This window comes from Artemia sp. Qi Xiang Cuo, chromosome 11, assembly GCF_049724085.1.
Source record: "Artemia sp. Qi Xiang Cuo chromosome 11, ASM4972408v1, whole genome shotgun sequence".
Classification (NCBI taxonomy): Eukaryota; Metazoa; Arthropoda; class Branchiopoda; order Anostraca; family Artemiidae; genus Artemia; species Artemia sp. Qi Xiang Cuo.
Window position 1 is genome coordinate 35,753,599 of NC_142804.1, and position 12,941 is coordinate 35,766,539.

General features: G+C 35.0%; 1 protein-coding gene across 2 annotated transcripts in view; it reads right to left on the minus strand.

The window, feature by feature from the left end:
• Positions 1 to 12,927: 12,927 nt before the first annotated feature.
• Positions 12,928 to 12,941, minus strand: part of LOC148946931 (peroxisomal ATPase PEX6-like) — a 24,463-nt gene continuing 24,449 nt past the window's right edge. For both annotated transcript variants that reach the window (XM_089097207.1, XM_089097206.1), the window contains one exon: positions 12,928 to 12,941. This exon is cut by the window's right edge and continues 192 nt beyond it. The gene's annotated coding sequence lies outside the window, so the exon portion shown is untranslated.

Consider the following 12,941-nt stretch of genomic DNA (forward strand, 5'->3'; position numbering starts at 1 on the left):
TCATTAGCATTAACCAAACTTCACTTCCCGAGTGTGTATTATATAACCGACAAGTACCACATTTTTTTCCAGAACATCAGTTCCAAAAACTGTTATTTTCTTACTTTTTATCATCATCAGTAGACCATAACTAACCGTACATAATAATTAAGCAGTAAGTAAAGAGCGATCCATCTTTAAAGCAACAAAAACTCTATAAAACGAAAGTTTGAAATAAATAATAATCCCTGGAATGAAAAATGGCATCCTGCCATCCTTCATCCGTGCAATGTGGCCGTAAAACGCGGAACTAAGATTTAAAAAATCTGTTTTCAGCTTTTCGAAGCACCAACTTTTCAGAGTTATACTTATTTATTTATTTAATATACATAAAAATACAAAAAAAAACAAAAAACATTAACCCCCAACAGAGAGCAGGGCTCGTAAGGTTGGATGTATAAATAATGGGACATACACAAAACTTCTCGTCATAATAATAATAATAATAGCAAAATTAACTCAATTGACAAAAAAAACAATAGCAACAAAAACTTAGAAAACAAGGAATAAAAGAAAAGGGAGAAAAGAAATGCTGGGCAGGAAAGAAATACTGGCAAGAGGGGCATGGGAGGCCGTCCCACCGTGGATCCACAACAAAACACACAAAGAAAATATCATTAATTTTTGAAATTCCATCATTAAAGGCAAACAAACAAACACTAAAAAACAATCTTTAATAATTGCTTCTTTAAATACAGCTGAGGTTTTTTGGGATTAATCAATCTGAGTTTTATCATTTAGCTTATGTTTATTCGCAATGAATGGCATTAGGTACCTAAGTGAAAACCTTGACCTTTCACACCTTACAAAAGGAATTCGGTATAATCCAGCCCACCGACAAGCCGAACGAGGGAAGTCAACAGAGATTTATTACAGAAATAAATTTTAGGATTTTGAATTTGAAAATGCCATAAGGAAATATTTGCATCACGTATACGTTTTAAATTTGACAAATTTGGGAAAAAGAACATCATTTTTGTGTCAGATGTATTTTCAAGTTTTGATGGTCGATGTAAAAAATTTCGAAGTATTCTTACTGCCCTATTTTGTAGTACCTGCAATTGTTTTAAATACGTCCAAAAGGTATTAAGATAAACAATTGTGCAGTAATTCAGGAACGAAGCAATTAAAGAGTGGTAAATTATTTTTAGCATAGAAAATGGAAAATTATTTTCACACGGTACATCGACCCAATATTTTGAGCAAGTTTAACCCTTAAATGATCAATGTGATTACGAAAAGACAGCAATGGATCAAGAAAAACTCCTAATTAACGATATGACTGAACCCTACATATTTTATTCTCACCAATCTGAAGCTCCTGACTAGAAATCAATTGAGTGGCGCGTTTTGAACGACCAGAAACCATAAATTCAGTTTTAGTAGAATTTGGTACTAGATTATTAGAAGCAAACCATAGATCAACTGAAGTAACAGTTACAATTAAATTTTCAATTAATGTAGTTGGATCACTCGCTTTAACAGATATAGCTGTGGTACTTTCCTATTATCAGGGCCGCTCGGCTTAAACAGTATAGATTGGCAATGATGAGACCCGTTTTGTGACGTCTTATCTGTTGTAGAGCAGGCAATGATAGTAAGTTTTCATTGCGCATACGATATTAAACAGTGTTTTTTTTATTTTAGGGGGAGGTACCTAGGTTAGGTTACGTGTTTAATATATGCAATGCTTTACTCCCCCACCCCCACCCCTAATGTGCAAAAATATAGCCCAAATTTGTTTCTAAACTATTATATATTCACCCTATTTTATTTTATTTCACTAGCATTAACCAAACTTGACTTTTTAGAGAGGCCCTGATAATGGGAAAGTATCATAGCTGTGTCATCTGCAAATAGAATAACAAGACTAATATTCTCCTGCACACTTTTGGAAGATCATTAATATAAATCAAAAATAAGAGCGGACCTAATACTGAACCTTGAGGGACACCAATATCATTAAGTTTTTTTTAATTAGACAGTTTTCCATCGACATCTGCCGCAATTCTACGTTCACACAGGTATGATTTTACTAAGTCTAGTCCTATTCGTCTTATGCCTGCATTTTCCATTTTGTCAGAAAGAATTTCATGGTTTAATGTGTCAAATGCTTTCTTAGCATCGTAAAAAAAAGTAGCCACATGGAAATCATTATCTAAACAATCATTTAATTATAATAAAAGAGCTGCAACTGCATGTTGTGTCGACTGGCTTGCCCTAAATCCAAACTGGTATTTGGTAAAAAAAAAAATTATCTTATCCAAATAATTTGAAATCGTTTCTTTTTAAATTTTCTCAAACACTTTAGATAAAGACGATAAAATTGCAATGGGACGATAATTATTTACATCAGACTTATCACCTTTTTTATGTAACAGAATTACCCGGGCACCTTACCATCTACTAGGAAACATACCTGAACTGATACATAAATTAAAAATATGAATAAGTGGTTCAAAAATCACTCCAGCAATGTTTCTTAACAACTTTGTTGACAGTCTATCATATCCCACTAAATTACCACTTTTTACATTTTTTATAACCTTATGGAATTCTGCAAAACTAACTGGGGCCAGAAATATGCTCGTACCTTCAGAGGGAGGGAAATAATGTTTATGCATCCTGCGAGAAGAAAAATCTAAATCTGCAGAAACGATAGATTGTCCAACACCAATAAAATAATCACTAAACATATTAGCAACAGCCTCCGGTCATCGAACTTCTTCACTGTTTATGTCATATAATACTACGGGATGCGACAACTGTTTATTTCGTCCAATTTTATCCTTAATCAAACTCCAAGTTTTCCAGGGAGAATCAGAATTGTGAAATCAATCTTCAAAATAAGCTCTTTCACTTTCTCTAAGAGTCCTTACCAACAGGTTTTTATAATTTTTAAAACGCATTATATTTATTTCTGTAGGATACTTCATTTACGGATGCGAAACATGTTCGATAAAACTACAGCATGAGAATACACTGAAGGTGTTTGAGCATACCTGTCTGCGAAGAATTCTCAGAATACAGCTACGTGACCGTATCTCCAACGCGGATCTACGTCGAATGTGCAATATTCAGAGAGATGTTGCGCTCACTATTAAAGAACGCCGTTTGAAACGGCTGGGCCATGTATTACGGAAGCTGCCAGTGTACATACCTCGCCAAATACTTCTAGTCAAGCCTATTAGCTCCTGGAAGAGACGCCAATGAGGACAGAGGAAGAACTGGTGGAACCTGGCCAAGTCAGACCTTGAACCTATCGGGGGTTTCAGAAAGTTCGGACACAGATGGTCAACTCAGTGGCTCGCTTTTGTAGAGCAGCTGGCAGAAGATCGCTCAACATGGTCCAAGAAGGTCTCCAAGATCATCGATGCCGGGCGAGGTGGAAACGCCTGATTCCCGCCACAAATAAAAAAAATAAAATCTCAAAAGGGACTCATTTACCCAGAGTTTTCTTGGAGCATTTCTCTTTCCAACTAAAATTCTATATGGACAAAATTGATCAAGCTTTTCAGTCAATATATCATAAAACTTATCTTAGGATTGATTTGATTCTTTTCATTAATTACTAGACTCCACTCAACGTCACCAAGCCCTTCTGTTAAATTTAACAATTTTTTATGCGAAAAGTCTGGATGCTTTGTTTGACTCTTTTTATTATAGAGGATATAAAGCGGAAAATCAGCCATAATTATGCAGTGACCAGATGAATCATTAGAAATGACAAATGTATTAACGGCGCTGTAAGGTGAAAAGATGTTATCAATTAGTGGAAATGACCTATCAGTTATCCTGGATGGCATAAAACATAAAGGGTTTAATCCATGAGCTAACGGACATCCTAAAAACTGCACAGTGTTTCTATCCATTCTATTCTAGTTAGATACAAGGCTAATTAAATCAATATTAAAATCTCCCATAACTAGATAAGGAGTATTAAGACAAGCTAATTTATCCAACAAAGCTTCAAAATGATTTATAAATTCTACCTGACTAGCTGACGGAGTACGATAAATAACTGCGATAAGCAGTTTCTGATTATTAGGAAAATAACACTTAACAACACAAGATTCAAAAAGCATTTCAACAATTCATTGGCAAAAAATTTATTCTTGCGCGAGCTGGTATGCAATTTTTAAATCAAACACCAAGACTACCTTGCTTTTGTCTACTTTGACTGACATGAACAATTTGATAATTTTCAACATGAATACTTTCAATTGAAAATTCGTCTAAAATAATTTTACATAGGCCTAAAATATCCGTATTAGATGTCGATAAAAAAAAATTCCATCGCATCTTGTGCAGTCCTCCAGCCTCGACAATTCCAAAAGGATATCCTCCCTGTATTAACATTATTCTTTGCTAAATCATTCAAAAATAAATATTGATTTATTGGAATATCAAATATAGGTACTTACGCATTATATGTTACACGCGAAAGAAGTCAAGTTTGGTTAATGCTAGTGAAATAAAATAAGACGAAAATATAAAAGTTTAGAAACAAATACGGGATATATATTTGCACGTTAGGGGGGGGGGGTGGGGGCTAAAAGCATAGCATATATTAATTACGTAACCTAACTTAACCTAGGTACCCCCCCCCCCCCTAAACCCCCAAAAACAATAGTTTAAATATTGTAAATGCAAAGACAAACCGCGCTTTACGATCCATTTATCTATTGCAAATACCCGTTTGACTGGTTTCCTGTAGCATTTCCCTATACAGTATATAGCGGCATTTACCAGATAATGCATAAGTATCCAGATATATTGCAATTATCTTCATTATCATTAGCTACAATATTTTGGAAAACTGAAAGAAACAAAAGAGAATCACGTTCAAATTCAATTAACCTTGATGATGGAATTCCACCATTTCCTCTATCCATTACCAAATATTACCACCACGTCATGGTCAACCATCCTTGATGGTTGTCCCTGTACAAACAAAAGAAAAAAAAAGGTAACACAAATAGGAACAACTTTGAAAAGGAAAAGAAAGATGTCTTCACTCCAAGTTGATTTCTTTCAATACTGCTAATCGGAAAGGCCTCTGTGCGGGTCTAAATAATCAAACAAAGCAAAAAAAAGTAAATAAAGAAAAATAAAATAAGAATTTAGAAGAAGGGATATAAACAATACATAAATGCAAACAAACAGGCTAAGTAAAACAAGATTGAACATTACATACTTATATGAAATAAATAATGACAACAGAGCGCTCCAACTATCATCCGTAATAATTTTATGCCACCGAAGTATCCACTTGTAAACTTGGATGTGCTTCTCCTCGACTCTCGAAGAGTCGTCGATCTCTGGTATATAATCACTAAATGAGTATTTTGTAGTCGAACCGTCAGGTCTTTTCGCAAACAAATATGCCTGAATTCCCCTGTATATCCATGCATCATATCCGTGAACTTTTCTTAATTTATCACATGTCACCAATAACAGCTTACGCATTTTACGAATTTAGGCTGGAACATCGTCACTAATAAATAAGTTCTAATCGTTTCCATGGAATGTCTTACCCTTTTCTTACTAGCATTTTTTATCATCGCCAACTTGTCATCTTTTTTATTCAGTGTCACCTTCACATATTCACGACTTCTATCGTAGTTCGTAGTATGTGATCGTGAAATTTACATCCGGCATTTCTAATCCACGGCAAACTAAGTCTGTGAATAAAACTTTAGCGTTAGCATTGTCCTCGCACACAGCATTCCATATAATAGCATTGTTTTCTAATTTAGCGGCTTCCATTCTCACAATCCGACCCACACAATCTTCACCTTTTCTTCTTAACTTCATTATTTCATCGGTACATGTTTTTATTTTCGATTTGAGGCAAGACGTATCATTTTCATTCTTTCCAATTTTCAGTTGAATATTATTCATCTTATTTTTAAGTAGCAAATGCTCTTTTTCCAGATTATCGACCCTTGCCGCAAGACTTCCTAATTGATTGTAGATATTGTCTAGCTTATTAACATTTTCTTTTACGACATAAAAATAAAGTCTGATAATTCTTGTTTCGAGCTAGAGCTATTCTCTGAGGTGTCTATTGTACTCATACCTTCTTGTCTAGGGTTTTTCCTTTCCCGTCCCATTATCAAACAGTTCGTGGTAACGAACTGTAAGTAAGGAGCGACCCGGCTCAATGGTAACCGAAACTCTAGAAAACGGGTTTTTGATACCAATAGATATATAAAAAGAATCAGATTTCAATGCTGATTTCAAATATATAACTTTCATCAAGTTTAGTGCTACCCATCAAAAGTTACGCGCCTGAGAAAATTTGGCTGATTTTCAAAAAAAGGGGGAAAGACCCCCTAAAATTTATAGAACCTTAATCACACCATCATATTCAGCGTATCAGAGAAACCTACTATAGAGGTTTCAAGCTCCAATCTACAAAAATGTGGAATTTTGTATTTTTTGCCAGAAGAAAGATCACGGATGCGTGTTTATTTGTTTTGTTTGTTTTTTTTTTCCAGGGGTGATCGTATCGACCCAGTAATCCTAGAGTATCGTGGGAGGGCTCATTGGAACGGAAATTAAAAGTTCTAATGCCCTTTTTAAGTGACAAAAAATGGAGGGCAACTAGGCCCCCTCCCACGCTGATTTTTTTTCCCAAAGTCACCCGATCAAAATTTTGAGATAGCCATTTTGTTCAGCATGGTCGAAAATATGATAAATATGTCTTTTAGGATGACTTAATCCCCCGAAGTCTCCAGGGGGAGGGCTAAAAGTTATGAACTTTACCCAATGTTAACATATAGTATTGGTTATTGGGAAGTATACAGACGTTTTCAGGAGGGTTTTTTCTGGTAGTGGGGGGGGGTTGGGGGTTATGTTGGAGGATCTGTCCATGAAGGAAGTTTTCATGGGGGAAGGGAAATCGCCATGAAGGAGGCGCCGGACTTGCCAGCATTATCTATTGGTTATTGGGAAATATACAGACATTTTCAGGAAGAATTTTTTTTCTGGAGGGTGGGGTTGGAGGAGGGGGTTACTCGGGAGAATCTTTCCGTGGAGGATGTTTCTTTGGGGTAAGGGACATTTCTATGAAGGGGGCGCCGGATTTCCAAGCATTATTTAAAAAACGATCAGAAATTAAATTAAAAAAAAACAAGTTTTTTTCAACTGAAAATAAGAAGCAACATTAGAACTTAAACAAACAGAAATTATAACGTTTATGAGGGGGTTCTCCCCCAAGTCAATACATCGCTCTTTACGCTACAGTTTTTTTTTAGTGCTTTCAAAAGAGCTATCTATTCTAATTAAACGGTCTTTGTGGTTCCGGGGTTTGTTAAGTAAATTTTTTTTTAACTTTTAACGTAAAGAGCGTGGTATTGACTAAGGGGAGAACCCCCTCATATATGTAATAACATATACGTAATAAAAAAAAAATAAAAAAACAAGCGATACGGCTCAATAGCAATCGAAACTTTTAAAAACGGAATTTTGATGTCAATAAATGTATCAAAGGAGTATGCTTATAATGTTTATTCTAAATATATAAATTTTATTAAGTTTAGTATTACTCATCAAAGGCTACAAGTCTGAGAAAATTTACCCGATTTTATAAAGAGGGGGAAACATCCCCTACAAGTGAAAGAATTTTAATGAAAATCACACCGTCAGATTCAGCGTATCAGAAAACCCTATTACATAGGTTTCAAGCTCATATCTACAAAAATCTGCAACTTTGTATTTTTTGCCAGAAGAAGAATATACGAATATAGAAGTTAGTTACGTGAGTTAATTTGTAAATTACGTCATAACCAAATTTAGAGACATCCATTTAGCAAAAGAAAAGTAAAATTTTTATGCAAATTTTGTTAACTTATTCAATGACGGTGGGCCAAAATAAAAGCTGCATTAACTAAAAAACAATCAGAAATAAAAAAAAAACAAGTTTTTTAAACTGAAAGTAAGGAGCGACATTAAAACTTAAAACGAACAGAAATTATTCCGTATTTGAAAGGAGCTGTCCCCTCCACAACGCCTCTCTCTTTACGCAAACTTTTGACTCTGTCTCACAACTTTACTTTAAAAACACTAAAAAAAGTTGGCGTAAAGAGCGAAGCGTTGTGGAGGGGACAGCCCGGTTCACATACGGAATCATTTCTCGTCGGTTTAAGTTTTATTGTCGCTCCTTACTTTCAGTTAAAAAAACTTGTTTTTTTTATTTAATGAACTAATAGACTTGATATATATCCAACTATCCTTGAAATAATATTTTCACATTAATTTACACAGAGGTCTTGAATCTTGAATGCGTCTTACTCTGACGAGAGCATTGAATGAGCTCCACCGAGAGCACTTGATTACTGTCATGACCATGATTTTATTTCCGTATTAAAATCTTAGTTCGCACACTTATCTTTATATTCTTCATATATTGTTTTTTCTTTATTTTCATTGTATTCTAATTGTAAATAGAATAGCAAGGCGGTCTAAAATATAATGTATTAAACGACCCTGGAACGACTCCAGACAATTTGGCACTTTTTTTATTTAACATAAGGCATTTCTGAAAACATCCTCTGTTTGCACGGCAGTCTAAAATATAATGTATTAAACAACTCTGGAACGATTCCAGACAATTTGGCCCTTTTTTATTTAACATACGGCATTTCTGAATAACATCTTCTGTTTGCAAGGCGGTCTAAAATATAATGTATTAAACGACCCTGGAACGATTCCAGACAATTTGGCCCTTTTTTTATTTAGCATATGGCATTTCTGAGTAACATCCTCTGTTTGAAAGTAGCCTGGACGGGCCCATATTACTGCGCTTTAGTCTTCAATTTTTTTTTTTTTTTTTTATTTCAGTATAAAAACTATTTTTTTCCGGAATATCAATTCCAAAAACTTTTATTTTCTTACTTTTTATCAGTATCAGTAGACTATAACTAACCGTACATAATAATCAAGCAGTAAGTAAAGAGCAGTCCATCTTTAAAGCAAAAAAACTCTATAAAACGAAAGTTTGAAATAAATAATAATTCCCAGAATGAAAAATGGCATTCTGTCATCCTTCATCCGTACGACGTGGCCGTAAAACGTACAACTAAGATTTACCAAATCTTTTTCTGCTTTTCGAAGCACCAACTCTTCAGAGCTACAAGCAAAACAAACAAGCAAAATAAAAAGATACGAACACCAAATATTACTACACAGATCATTCAATCCGAGTATTTTTGAATTAATTAAAAAGGCGAAACACATAATAATAATAAAAAACTTTAAAAGAATTGACTTACGTACTTCTAGCCAGTAAAATCAGCCATTCGGTAACGGTGCCGGGTTTGATCAAGAATTGAAACAAAAACTTATTTTTTTTGGTACCAATGAATTTTAACCCTATCTAAAATCTTGGTTGATGCACTACCTTCTCCCACCAAAATGCAAAGCTATAAGAAATAAACGTTTATGGTGGCTAAAACTTATCAATATTTGCCCTATCTTATCTAAAGAAGATGCTACAGCGCCATCCATTTTATTCAACGGTTATTCCTAGGTATCGGAATGAGCAAACAACTACCCTCAAATTTAGATGCCTTGGATCCCGGAACTACAAAGCTGTTACCAGTGGCGGATCCAGAAGGCGAGGTGGAGCCCCCCCCCCCCCCCTAGCGTAGTATAAAGTAGTGTAATTTACCTTATTAACTCAATTTTTCGTTAATTAAACTTGCTCCTAACGCAAGTTTATCGGATCAGCCTATTTTGCGCCCCCCCGCACTAATTTTTTTCGGATCAGCCTATTTTGCCCTCCCCCCCCCCAACAAAAAAAAATTGGATCCGCCCCTGACTGTTACGCCAATTTTTGATCACAAGGAGCCCTGGCACGGGTACCAACAGCCAAATTTTAGTGAGAACCTATTTCTGACTGTACATGCAAGTCACTAGTAATTTTCTTTCTAATCTACCAAACTTTCTTCGTATACATTACTCTGATTCTAAAACAAGAGAAAAAGAAAAGCAAACCTGAATAGGCTAATGTGTAAATTTTATAGCAGGATAAACTATAATGAGTACCACCAAATAAACTGGCTACGTAGCTGTACCCAACTCCAAGGCACCAGTAGGTGCCTATCCCTTAAACTTTACGGTAAAACATGATAAGTAGATAAATGTACTATTCAATGCCTGCTCCATCCAATTTGACCTATATTACACCAAAATATACAGGTAAGTATTTCAGAGCTATCAGTGCCAGTGAGCATAAAGACAATCAGCAAATTGATGACGAAATTTAATGAGGGCCTAAGCACTTTATGGGGAGGACTGGAGATTTTTTTTATGGGGAGGGATGACAATGGTCAACCATTGTCAACCCATATGGGGAAGGATGTATGATATGGTTTAAAAGATCAGTTTGCGCAATATATTCTACTAAGCATGGGGTACTAAGACAAAACTTGATCAATTATAAATCATGGACAAAACAGGAAAGTCGAAATTAATTATCATACACCAGAATCATTTACAATGATTAGAATTTCAAGCAAGCGTTGTTCATTGTTTTCAGTGCTATTCTTTGTGGCCCATGTACAAATTCTTAGTTTTTTACACTGATATCTTTACTGAAAACGTGCTTAGAAGGAGATATCCCCTCAAACCTATTCCTAAAAAGTATCGTAAATTCTGTAGCTTTGGTATGCAACAAGCCACCCTTTATTCAACATGAAAAATAAATACAAAGTTGGTTGAAATAAGCAATAGATAAAAGAACGACAATATAAGGGTGAAGCCGTCTGGAGCCATACTCATCAAGAGTAAGAATAACAAAAAAGAAGGATCTAATGTTTGGAACTAGATCAAAGTAGCTAAGGGCCGATGACGCAGCTTCGACCCCCACCCCCCCACACACACATACACACACACAGAAAAAGAAATACAAGAGAGTTATCCACAATCGCTGAATCAAATAAAGAATCACTAAAAAATGTAAGCATACTAATGCCGTGTAATTCTTTTTGCTACCCATGAATTTGGCCCTTCAAAAAATTAAAAAAAAAATTCCAATTTTTCGAAAGATTTACAATGGAAAATCCAACTTTCCCTTTTGAACCAAAATGTAGGATGAGAATTCTTTGACTCTTATGGCAATTAAATAAAAAAACTTTTTTTTAGCTGAAAGTAAGGAGCGACATTAAAACTTAAAACGAACAGAAATTATTCCGTATATAAAAGGGGCCGTCCTCTCCTCAACGTCTCGCTCTTTACGCTAAAGTTTTTTATTCTTTTAAAAGATAAAGTTGTGAGACAGAGTCAAACTTTAGCGTAAAGAGCGAAGCGTTGAGGAGGGGACAGCTCCTTTCATATACAGAATAATTTCTGTTCCTTTTAAGTTTTAATGTCACTCTTTACTTTCAGTTAAAAAAAAACCTTATTTTTTTTTATTTAATTTCTGAACATTTTTGAATTAATGCAGCTTTGATTTTGGCTCACCGTCCATGAATAATTAAAAATAAATTCGCATATTAATTTTCCTTTTTTTGGCTAAATGGCTTTCTCGAAATTTTGTTCTGACGTAACTTATGAATTAACTTACGTAACAAATTTCTATATTCGTATGTTTTTATTACGTATATTAGGGAGTTCGCCCCCTATTCAATACCTCGCTCTTTACGCTAAAGTTCAAATTTTGTTCGAATCACAAACCCACACAAAGGCCGGTTAATTTGAATAGATAGCTCTTTTGAAAGTACTAAAAAAAACTTTAAAAAGAGCGAGGTATTGACTAGGGGGCAAACCCCCTCATATACGTAATCATTTCTGTTTGTTTTAAATTTTAATGTTGCTCCTTACTTTCAGTTGAAAAAAATTATTTTTTATTTATTTAGTTTCTGATCGTTTTTTAAATAATGCTGGGAAATCTGGCGCCCCCCTTTATAGAAATGTCCCTTCCTCCAAGGAAAAATCCTCCATGGAAAGATTCTCCCCCGTAACCCCTACTCCAACCCCCCCCTCCACCACCGGAAAAAAATCCTCCTGAAAACGCCTGTATACTTCCCAATAACCAATACTATATGTAAACAATGGGCAAAGTTTATAACTTACAGCCCTTCCCCTGGGAATTGTGGGGGATTAAGTCATCCTCAAAGACATATTAATAATATTTTCGACTATGCAAAAAAATGGCTATCTAAAAATTTTGATTGGCCGATTTCGGGAAAAAATGAGCGTGGGAGGGGGCCCATTTGCCCTCCAATTTTTTTGGTCACTTAAAAAGGGCACTAGAACTTTTAATTGCTGTTCGAATGAGCCCTCTCACGATATGCTAGGACTACTGGATCGATACGATCACCCCTGGGAAAAAAAAAATAAAAAAATAAAAACACATCCGTGATCTTTCATCTGGCAAAAAATACAAAATTCCACATTTTTGCAGATAGGAGCTTGAAACTTCTATAGTAAGGTTCTCTGATATGCTGAATCTGATGGTGTGTTTTTCATTAAAGTTCCATGATTTTTAAGGGTTGTCTCCCCCTTTTTTCGAAAATAAGGCAAATTTTCTCAGCCGCGTAACTTTTGATGGATAAAACTAACCTTGATGAAACTTATATATATGAAATGAGCATAAAAATCTGATTCTTTTGATGTGTCTATTGGTATCAAAATTCCGTTTTTTAGAGCTTCAGTTACTATTGAACTGGGTTGCTCCTTACTTACAGTTCGTTACCACGAACTGTTTGATTGAAAACTAGAAATTCAAGAGAAGCTTAATCGAAAAGCGAAAAAACGGACACAAAAATCGCTCTACGGAAAAAAAATCATAAGAGAAAAGAATAAACAAGTAAAGTAGTATTGAATTTCGAGGGGTGCCAACATTTTGTACCAACAATAAATAGACAAAAACAAAAAGACCCCAGTGATAAAAT